This window comes from Myotis yumanensis, unplaced genomic scaffold (assembly GCF_028538775.1).
Source record: "Myotis yumanensis isolate MYYU_CA2020_CCGP unplaced genomic scaffold, mMyoYum1.0.hap1 SCAF_2, whole genome shotgun sequence".
Lineage (NCBI taxonomy): Eukaryota > Metazoa > Chordata > Mammalia > Chiroptera > Vespertilionidae > Myotis > Myotis yumanensis.
The window spans coordinates 117,944,301-117,956,141 of NW_027223753.1; the positions used below are offsets into that span (position 1 = coordinate 117,944,301).

At 38.1% G+C, this 11,841-nt stretch overlaps 1 non-coding gene across 1 annotated transcript; it reads left to right on the forward strand.

Annotated features, from left to right (window-relative positions):
* The first annotated feature begins 881 nt into the window (after positions 1-881).
* Positions 882-988, forward strand: LOC139004541 (U6 spliceosomal RNA). Its single transcript, XR_011470419.1, has one exon. It is a non-coding gene; the product is annotated as a U6 spliceosomal RNA (small nuclear RNA).
* The last annotated feature ends 10,853 nt before the right edge of the window (positions 989-11,841 follow it).

The window sequence follows — 11,841 nt, forward strand, 5'->3', positions numbered from 1 at the left end:
TGATCTTTCTAATGTAATGCTGGATCTGATTTGCCAGGACTTTGTAGAGGATTTTAGTATCTATGTTCATTAGAGGAAAGGAGACGGCGTGAGAGAGAGAAATATGGGTCAGCTGCCCCCCTACTGGGGGGTTTGTTCCAGCTGGCAACTGGGGAATTGAACTTGTGTGAGATTTTTCTTTCCAATATCAGGGAAGTTTTTTGTCATTTTTTCTTCAAACCGGTTATCTATTCCTTGCTCTGCTTCCTCTCCTTCTGGCATCCCTATTATGTGGATTTTGTTTCATTTTGTGTTGTCCCAAAGCTCCCTTAAGCTCTCCTCCTGATTTTTAAGTTTGTTTTTTTCTTTCCAGTTGCTATTCTGCTTGGGTGTTCTTTCCTACCTTGTCTTGTAACTTGCTGATGCAGCTCTCAACTTCTAGTCTACTGTTGAAACTTTCCATTGTGTTCTTTATTGCACTATGTCATTCTTCATTTCCTCTTGATTCTTCTTCACTTCCTCTTGATTCTTCTTCACTTCCTCTTGATTCTTACACTTGTTTAATTCGCCTTCCATCTTTTTCAGTGTCCTTATAACCATTGCTCTGAATTCTTTCTCTGACAAATTGCTTGTCTCCATTTCGTTTATTTCCTTTTCTGGTGATTCTTCCTTTTTGTATGGGGGTTGTTACTTTGTCTCCCCATCTTTGCTGTTCCTATGTGATTGTTTATATGTATTAGATCAAACTGCTATGCCACCCAGGTTTTTTGTGTTTGTCTTATATAGTTGACTAGTGGCCCAGTTCACTAATTCATGCACATTGAAAGGAAATTAATTAGAAGAAATATTTTAATATTACTATTTGCCCTTTCTCTATAATAGAAGTTTAAATCAAATTCACAGTGCTCACTTCGGCAGCACATATACTAAAATTGGAACGATACAGAGAAGATTAACATGGCCCCTACGCAAGGATGACAGGCAAATTTGTGAAGCGTTCCATAAAAAAAAATAAATAAATAAATAAATAAATCAAATTCACAATTGACAATAACAGATCAAAACACACATGTGATTGGCGCCAGCGAGAGCTCTATGTGTATCATGCATGTGTGAGTCAACTTAGCCTTTTCTATATATATAGAATAAACTTGCTTAATTAAACCTGATTTCTGATTTAGCTCAATTTTTTTTATCCCAGTGAAGCACCCCAACTTCTCTTTCAGGTAATTGTCAACAACACAGCAGTAAATATCAACATTAAGCACATTATTATTGTAGATCATGCAGGGAGAACAAAGGATAAAATATTTAACTACAGCAGTGTTTGACTATATTTTGAGCATTGAAAAAACTTGAAGTCATTTTCAAGGTCTACCATTTCTTCTTTTCAGTCAGGTCAAGTTTCTAAGCTTTCTAAATCTCCATTTTTCGGCTAATGAAAAGAAAATAGGATTCCACCGAGTCTCTTATCTACCTACTCCAGAACTTATGTGAGAATCAAATGAGATGAGGCAAGGGGAAATGCTTCACAGACATTTGGTTACAGTGTAAAGTGTTTCCACCTGGCTATAAAGCAAGTTGTCATAGCAACCAGTTGGAAGGTGGAAGGACACTTAGCATATTGGCCTTTTATATAGATAGATGTTTTGTGGAACCCAGTGGTGCAATCTCTTACATCTTCTGGGTTTGGCATTCTAGGCATGCCACCTACTTGAGATATTTGCGTTCTCTTGATGTAGTTTGGTCTTGAGTGTTATTGTCCCATTCATAGATGAAGTCTCCTCTCAGGGTGTCTGGTTATGTGGCTTGCTCTCTACCATGTTGACCAAACAGCACAAAATACAACTCGACCAGACACAACACAAAGGGAACAAAACGTGAATGTACTCATGACACCAATAACCCCAATAAAAGTGACCGCTAGAGAAAAGAGAATTAGGAGTGAGAAAATAGAGCAAAACTGATATCAAGAAAAGAAAAAGAAAAGAGAGAAACAAACAAAAGAAGAAAAAAAGAATTTATGGGAGGAAAACACTATAAAACAAACAAATAAACCAAAAATGCAAACAACAAACACCAGAAAAAGGGAGCACAGAATATGTTTAGGCAGAGCTTATATATAGAAAGTAAGGTTAAGGAATTGAATGAATAAGGGGAGGACCTCGGTTCAGTATAGAGGAGGTAGAAAGAGAATGAGTGGATAAGAAGAAAAAATAAGTAAATAAAAGAACAAAATTTTCTTAAGTTATTTATCCATTTATTTGCTTATTTTTGGAAAAGAAGAATAGAGGAGAAAACAGAGAGGCTTGAGTTAGTGAGTGAAATTAAACAATTAGGAGAAGAAGAGATCAAGAGAGAAAATGAATAACAAAAGCATACAGAAATGACTAGGGAAGAAAGAGAAAAGAAAAGGGTGAATGAACATGGAGCAGGGGAGAGAAATTAAATATATGAGTAAGCCAACAGGGACAACAATAATAATAACACGTCAATAAAGCAGATAAAGAAGATCAATTTTTACAAGGGGAAAAAGGAAAAGAAAGAGAAAAACTAAAGTGGGGACAGGAGAAGGAAAACAGGATGAAAAAAGGAGAAGTGAGCAGAAAAAAAAGAAAAGCCTATATAATTAAAGCCCAGCAACCATAACAGCATAATGACCAGAACTACTGCTCGACCAGTCACTATGATGCACACTGACCACCAGGGGCCAGATGCTCAATGCAGGAGGAGGGTGATGGGTCACAGTGAGGCCTGGAGTCGCATGCTATGGCCCAGGGATCCCAGGAACTGCAAGTCCAATTTATCATATTAATTAAAAAAAATAAATTGGGAAAAAAAAGCAGCCGATGCCACCCTGGGAAGAATGGCTCCAGGAGGGAAAGGCCTCCCCAGGCCCCGCCTGGCTTGGCTGGTGTGCTGAGGGCTCACAGGGACTCACTGGTGACTTGCAGGAAGTGCAGCCCCTCCAACTCCAAAGCCAGTTGCACTGACAGCTGCTCCCCGTCCAGCTCCATGGCAGATGCAGAGCTGCCAGGCCGCGTCAGCTCCAGCTTCCAGCTTATGGCTTCCTGCCCACCCCTTAGCATACTAAGTGCACTTGGGGGTGTGGCTTTGCGCCCCCCGCCCCCGACATTGAGCATTGATTTGGCTGTGTGACTGAAGTCCATGTGCAGTTAAACGTGCAGTTAAACTTCATGTTTACATTTGTAGGGAAGCAGGGCACCCCTCCCTTGCCACCCGCATCACCTTCCAGGCTAAGAAAGGCCTCCTGATCTCCATGTTTCTCTTGCTGTCTGGAAACAAAACCTCTTGGGGATGAATGATCCCAGTGATGGCCCCAACACACACTCGGTGTCACTGTCACAGACATTCTCAGTCATTACAGCCCGTTCCTCAGCCCGCAGTGCCCTGCTCCACCCACTGCCACTCCTCACCTGTCACCCCCTGAGGACCACCTTATGTTATCGTATCTGAAATGTGAGCAAGCTCTCAAATGCCCCCCTGTCAATAGCTCCTTTGTCCTACCTTTCTTCCTCTAAAAACCTTGCATTTTAAAATATATATTTGATTGATTTCAGAGAGGGAAATAGAGATAAAAACATCAATGATAATAGAGAATCATTGATTGGCTGCCTCCTGCACATTCCAAACTGGGGATCTAAACCTCCCTTGGCCCCTCCCCCCATGCCTTCTCTGGCCAGCAGGCCCCTGGTGGTGGCATGGTACTGAGGGAAGGAAGAGAAGGAGGTGGGGAACCTTGGGGTGGCAGGGCACTGAGGGCAGCATTGGCATTTGGCATCTGATCCTTCCGCACCTGGCCCCACCACTGTCACCTCCTTTCCAGACCCCGCGAGGGCCTTTGGGCCCTGATCGGCCTGGCCCTGATCAGCCCTGATAGACCACCAAGCCTAGGAACCCCACCCGTGCATGAATTTCGTGCACCAGGCCTCTAGTATATAATAAAATAACAATAAAAAATAGAATTTGAGCCGAAACCGGTTTGGCTCAGTGGATAGAGCATCGGCCTGTGGACCGAGGGGTCCCGGGTTCAATTCCGGTCAAGGGTATGTACCTGGGTTGCAGGCATATCCCCAGTGGGAGATGTGCAGGAGGCAGCTGATCGATGTTTCTCTCTCATCGATGTTTCTAGCTCTCTATCTCTCTCCCTTCCTCTCTGTAAAAAATCAATAAAATATATTTAAAAAATAAAATAAAATTTGAATGAAGAAAAAATAATACAAAAAAATAAAAGATAAAAAACAAAAAAAAGCAAAAAAATTATTTTTTAAATAAAGGATAAAAAATTAAAAAATGAATTCTTCACTTCAGATGAGTTTTAATGCCCCATGGGGACTGGTTTAAGACCCCACTCATCTGTTCTGTCTTCCACTTCTCAGTTTCCTGTTAGGTAGCATCATGTTGAAATTCCAAGCGATCCACCACTCCTCTCTTTGTATCTGTCTCCACAGTCTTAGCTGCAAGGAGGTGGGACCAATCTGCCAGCTTTGCCTACCTGCCTGATGTCAATTTAACCACTCAAGCATCTGTTTCTGACAGGGCTTTAGGTGGGGGTGGTGCTATCTCTCTTTCTAGGACTGAACGGCCCCTCTTCAACCCATCCCGAGTGCTCTTTTGGACTTTTCAGAACTCAAGGTGAAGGCTGGGTGTGGCTGTATTAGCTGTCCTGAGGCTGCTGTGAGGGGCTGGCTCTACAGGAGGTAAATGGCTGCTTAAGTTTAGAGGGTCAGGAATGTCTCAGTTTCAGATTCCTGGTCACCTCTCCCTGTCCTGTTCTCCTCCACAGCCTCTCCTAGACTCCACAAATCTGCACCTCCACCTGCACCGCAGCCTTGGTGAACATTTGTAATTGAAAGGTCCTATGAACTGGGTTTAGCTAATAAAAGAAAAGACAAAACAGAGGCAAAACAACCATGCAACTGCGAGTTTCTCTCCCTCCAGTACCACATGGCTCCTGCAGCTCTTTAGGCTGCCTTTCTGGGCTCAGCTTCTCATGCCTGTGGATTTAGATCTAGATTCCCCAGCCACCAGCAGTTCTGTGGACTTCTTTTCCACAGTCGGATGTTATGCCTGTCCCCAAGGGACATGGCCTTAGTGCAGGGCAGCTTTCTTCTGTCCCTCTCAGCCTGGTGTTCACACGACTCTCTCTAGCCCAGATGCCCGATCCTACTATTCTCTTGGTGTCCTCTGCCTTTCCCAGCTACGAACTGTCTCACCAGCTATGTCTAATCTGCCAATTCCTGGTGAATGTTATTTGATTTAGTTGCTCCTTCTATCTGCTCTAGGACTAGGTGCCTATTTGGCTGCCATCTTTCCCCCCAATCTCTCACCCACCTGGATTTCTTTTTATTGAGTATTTTCTTCAAACCTTATTACACCAGAAATCTTTGCATGCAGCTTCTATTTTGCTGTTTGCAGTTTCCTTCTTCTGCTGTCAAGGACCATGTCTTCCATGTTCACACTCATATCTGCAGTTCTCTGCCTGATGTGCATGCAAGAATCAATGCATTCTTTGCTGTAAACATGAAACTAACACAGAGTGTTGGGAAAGTCATTGAGACAACAGCTCTAAGTAGAGAATTGTGAAGAATGTCAAATGCTAAAATGGAATCAGAAGCAAAAAAAGGGCATTGGTTTTGTTACCTTGTGGAAGCAGGTGGTGACCTTTGAGGAACTGGTTTCACTAAAATGGGTGTAGTAGAAACCAACTGTAAGAGCTAAACACAGAATCAGAAATGCAGACCTGCAGGATGCAGGTGTAGCATGCCCTTTCCAGAAAGTTGGCAGGGAAAAGAGGAGGTGTAACAAAGCAGAGGCTTAGATTTCCCCGGGGTCTCTATCTAAAATGGTAAAAGACTATTCAAATACGAAGGTAGGTTTATTGTTTATTAATGATAGTAGAAACCTCTCAGGCTTCTAGATTGGAAGATAAAGTATTCAATGAAATGAGAGAATGAGGCTATTATAAAGCTAGACTTTGAAAAAAATGTAATAAGGATAAAGAGTAAATACCTTTGCAAATTTTTTACTCAGGAATAAGAATAAACACAATAATGATTAAAATACACTAAGTGTCATGGGGAGTCTCATAATGAGTTAATTTTATGTTGCTGTTTGCTTTGCATTTGATTTTTTAAAACATATCTTTATCTTCCTTACTAGATTATAAACATTTTCAGATACAAGTTTCCCTCTATACATACAAGTCAATGTAAAAAATATATTTAAGTGAAATCTTCTTATCTTAAGCCATATGTAGTTCATTTATATTAGTAAAGCTCCTGTTCTCAATATTATTCTCACTTTAAATTTGTCATGTATTTCAACCCTGGAGAGGGATGAAGAAATTATTTTTATTAAGTCATTTTCTATTAATAGAAGAGCTAATGTTAATTGAGTGATTATTCTATGCTAGATTCTGTATTTAAATACATTTTACAATTTTTCTTTGAAATAAAATAAGTAGATACATGCATTTTATATCTTTAAACAAATGGAGAAACTGAGGTTTATAGAAATCACTTGTCTAAAGCCACATAAAATTTCGCATAAATTATGTTCTGCCTGTCTGCAGAGCCTCAGGCTATAACCTCTGCAAAAATAGATGTATAAAACAATTGCCCAAAATAAAATTTCAGTTTTATACAAAGCTGTATTTTTCAAGTTTTATTATCTGGCTAAGGAAAATGGGGGCCATCTATAATAGTAAAAACAAATACTCAATAAAAATACTGTCTACTATCAGAGTAGTAATAAGCTATGTCTCCACTGACTTTAACAGGCTGATGATAGGCTTTGTAGCTTATTCCACAGTGCCCTATCTATATTCCTGACAATTTCTATTTTGTTGATAATTTTAAATAATGCATCTAAAATTTAGTATCAATCAAACAAAATCACTGAAATATATTTTAAGCAACAAAATCTCCAATTTCCTTGTTTGTGGTATCTATTCTAATGCGATGCTTGGTAATAGTGAATCTCTTGTACATAAATATTGACGTGTGCATTTGGACACTAATAAAACCTAATACCTTCCACAGTTGGTAGCAATAAAAATGAAGTGTGTATTGTTCTAGGTGGCCTTAATAGGTGGCACTGGGGCTGAGTCAGATTTTATAAGCATTTTAAATTCTATTACTCAGCAATTATTGTTAGCATGGGCATTTGGTATGTGCAATTATCTAGTACTTTAAATTATCTAAATCAATAGGTAGATAACTTTAAAATGGTCCACATGAATTCATTTGACACTATTTTAATGTGCCTGTCCAACTTAGCCTATATTTATACCTTGTAAATCAGGTTAATTTAATGTTTAAGATAGAGCCTGCTATAACATTATAAAATACATGAATGTTACCATTTTAACATTGGTATATGGGCAATAAAATCTCTAAGATTGTCAAATGCTTCCTATTGCTCTACCAGAGTTTTTTTTCACTTCCTAATCTGAGTTTCAAATGTTTAACTAATTATTGAACCTTGACTGCAGAGAGAAAATACAAATGTTCAAGTCATCAGATAGTTAATTCATAGGTTCTTTGCACATATTCCAAACCTGATCACTTTCATCCCTTACAGTATTCTGTAGACATACAAAGATTTTGCACACTTTAATGTAAAACATTCCATATTTTGGTTTTAAGACATATTTTTTGGGGCAGGTTTAGAGTAGCACATTAAGAGTTACATTGGGTTATAGTTGTATCAAAATAGCAACAAGTGAATATCATTCTATTCAACAACTGTTAAGTGCTATTAATGATTGGGTTTAGACCACAGGCCAAGAAGAATTTATAAGTATAAATACAAATTTTGTTACATGTGATTAAGTAAAATTAATTGGATAATTAACAAATAAGTTCAGGCTTAGATATTACATACTGAAATTTTAATATGCATGTGTCACTTAAAAAGATTATTTCAGCCCAGCCTGCATGAGTCAGTGGTTAAGCTTCGACCTATGACCCAGGAGGTCATGGTTCGATTCCTGGTCAAGGCACATGCTCAGGTTGTGGATTTACTCCCTAGTGTGGGGGCATGCAGGAGGCAGCCAACCAATGAGTCTCTCTTGCCATTAATATTTCTATCTCTCTCTCCCTCTCCATTCCTCTCTAAAATCAATAAAAATATAGTTAAAAATATTAATTCAGCATAGCCTCATATCTTCCAGGTGTGAAAGTCTCTTTGTGACCAATAGGAGTTCCAGGTTTACTCACAATTGACAGCAGACCTGCAGAGGGTAAGCAGCTATACAAAGCTTTTCTGGATTGAGAAGGGCATTGAGAGGTCACCTTGCTATCTCTCTGCTTTCCAGCAAGCCCAAACTTAAATCATCTGTGTAACTTGGACATCCTGTTATTAAAGCTTGTAAGGAAGAATATTTCTTAGCCCTCTTTACTTATTATATGATATTGAACAACTCTCAGCAGTATATTCCTCTGTTTTATTCATTCATCTACTCTCTTTGGTTCTATTTTATTTTAGAAAGTCCATTTCATAATCTTTTCTTTCTTCAGGAGACATATCAATTATCTACCTGTGACTTGTTTCCCTCTTACATCTTTCATCATGATTCAGAGCCTGCTGAAATTAGTATTTTGTTTGTTTTTAATTGTTGAATTAAGTATATGTGTCATTTTCTTGTTGCAAATATTTATTTCTGTACATTTATCAAACCCTTATAAATTTTCTGAAAAGTTTTCATAACTGTCAAACTGTTGTTGTTTTTTAATTTCCACTTCAATGAACTTAAATTCAATGGTTCATGACTCCACCTTTTCCATGGCAATAACTTTCATTCCTGTCCTTGCCTGCCTAGTGTATGCAGGGGACAAAACTCCAACTCTGAATTTATCCCTCTTCGTCTTCAGGACTGTTACTGGACTGTTGATTGAAACTCTGGAAAAATTCTTGGTTTCCAACAGCAATATTGCATAGAAATCCTGTCTTCTTAGTTAGTGCTCTCCTGCTTTCTAAGATAACTATTTAAAACCTCCACTCTCTTCAAATCTCCTTTCCCAGCACACTCTCTCTGCTCAGAGTGGATGACTTTAATTTCTAATTCACAGAGAAGAGAAAATCCTCAGGAATTCTCTGCATTTCATGCCCATTCCCACTTCCTCTCCACCCCACACACAATCCTAAGAGCCTTTTTGTTTTGTTTTTCTTCTACTAATTAGAAGTTGTTCTTCTTGGGTAAGGCTAATTTCTCCACATCTGGTTATTATTCCTTCCCACAGGATAAATTATATTGATACCATCCAGTCACCATTTATTCATGTACAACTTTTATCAAAACAAATAATCAAAATCTTCATCCCATCTCCTTCCAGCTCTGTCCCCCCCAGCCCCGCCCCGTGTTTCCCCTCCACTTGGCAGTCAAGCATTTATAAGAGCTACTTAAACTTGCTATTTTTATTTCTGACATCCATTCATAGATCAACTTGTGCTATCTACCTTCATCTCCTATTGGACTACTGATCTGCTTTCTCAAACCACTATTACTTTATTTGTTGTAAATACAATGAACATGTTCATTTGTTGTCTTATTTAACTTATTTGTAGTATTTCACACTGTGTATTTTCTCGTGGAAACACTCTCATGCACTGACTTCTAAAGCACCATCTATTCGTAATTTTTTTCCATTGCACAGAAACCTTTTGAAAGTTCTTTCTTAACCCATTAGTTAAATTCCAGTGTCTATAAGAATTCTGTCCTAAATGTCTTTACATGGAATGGCTGTTATCCTCTGCCATAGCTTCAATCCATATCCTTAAAGTTTGTGATATCCACTTTCAGCTATATTTCTTTTTTTTTCAATGCATACATACAACTTGCTACTGAATATAATACTTGATTATTTATCAAACAGCTGAAATTTGGTCTGTTAATTTACTTGTAAGTAATTTTCTTCTCTGTGCTCATTCTCTCAATGAATGATTCCTCCACCATCCACTCAGTTATCCAAGTCAGATGCTTGGACAAGGCATAAATTCCTGTCATCAAAGCATATTGTTTTATGTTCCCCGCCATTAACCCTGTTCTAAGCTATAAATATTTCTTGCTTAAATGATAGTTAACTCATTAATTCTTCCAATTGATTCTCCATGTTAGGAGCAAATTTTTGTTCTGATCTAATAATTTATTTTCCATTCTTAAAATCCATTAGTAAATAAAACTCTGCATTGAATTGGTGGTATAACCCCACAGAGAAATTTATTCATAAATTATTATTAATGAAAGTAAAGGTTAGCAATTTGTCAATGAGACATATTTTAAACTCTCATATAACATCTGCAATCTCTTCCTTGAAGATACTGTGTGAGTCCAGGGCTGGCCTTGTCCTTTAATCTTTATTCAGATCATTAATTAACTAGAGGCCTGGTGCACAAAATTCGTGCACTGGGGGGGGGGGGGCGGTGTTCCTAAGCCCAGCCTGCCCCCTCTCCAATCTGGGACCCCTCGAGGATCAGGCCTAAACTGGCAGTCGGACATCCCTCTCACAATCCAGGATTGATTGCTCTTAACCACTCACCTGCCTGCCTGCCTGATTGCCCCTAACCACTTCTACCTGCCTGCCTGTTCACCCCATAACCACTCCCCTGCCGGCCTGATTGACACCTAACTGCTCCCCTGCCGGCCTGATCGCCCCCAACTGCCCTCCCCTGCTGGCCTGATCACCCACAACTTCCTTTCCCTGCCACCCATCTTGTGGTGGTCATCATGTGATGATGTGGGGACAGCTATCTTGTGATGATGTAGGGGTGGCCATCTTGTGATGATGTGACCTAGGCTTTTATTATATAGATTGTGTGATTTTTTAAATTTTTTCTTCTTGTTATTATGGCCAGATCTTATACTATTTTATTGAAGAACTATATATTCTACTTCTAGAATTAATATTGCTATACATAAGTAATTTTTATCACAATTCTATAAAGTAGACTTTGAAAGGAGGAAACTGAATTCTAGGCAAGTAAGATAAACATCCAAGTTCATATAGCCAGTAAGTAGAATAAGAATTTGAACTAATTTCTGACTACATCTTATATGCCCACATGTGTTCTAATGTGCAGCACTACTTTCTAAGATAACATTATTAAAATACTAAATGATAAATTTAACATGAAAATACAAGTTAATTCTGCATTTATTTAATATTAATTTTATTATAGTGGTGTTTCTTCTTTTCGTTAAAGACTAACATTTCCCTTTTTATTCTTATTATTCTTATTCTGCTTAAAGAACACTTTCATAATTTCATTATATTTTAGTGTATATTTTAGATTTCCAAGTGTGTATTTAGTGTATATTTTTCTGAATCTGTATATATATTTATGAGTGCTTCTGCACTCATTTAAGAAAATAATACCAATTGTTCAAAAGTCTTATTGTATGCATGGCCACACATATTTTTACATTTTCTGTAGGAAACTATGAATCAAAACAAAACAAAACAAAACACAACAAAACAATAAGTTAATATCTTAAGGACTGTGGATCTGACTTTGCTGTGATTTTTAACTGTCTGATGTTTAGTTATCAGGCTATCTAGTTTTTCCATATTGAGTTCAATCTATTATTAGTGTGTTTGTTTTTCTCTCTGAAGAAGGCCCCATGTTTACAATTGGAAATATTATTTAAGAAACTTATCTTAATCTCACTGAAAAACAATCATAGGATTAGTTGAAAAGAATTAAACCCCTAATGAATAAAGTTTGAAAACAAAATTTAACTTTAGTACAGTTACCTCATTTAATGTTTGCAAAAACTTATGAGTATTGTGTTGTTTCATTTTTCAGATAAGAGAAATAGAAACAGAAAGGTTAGGTCAC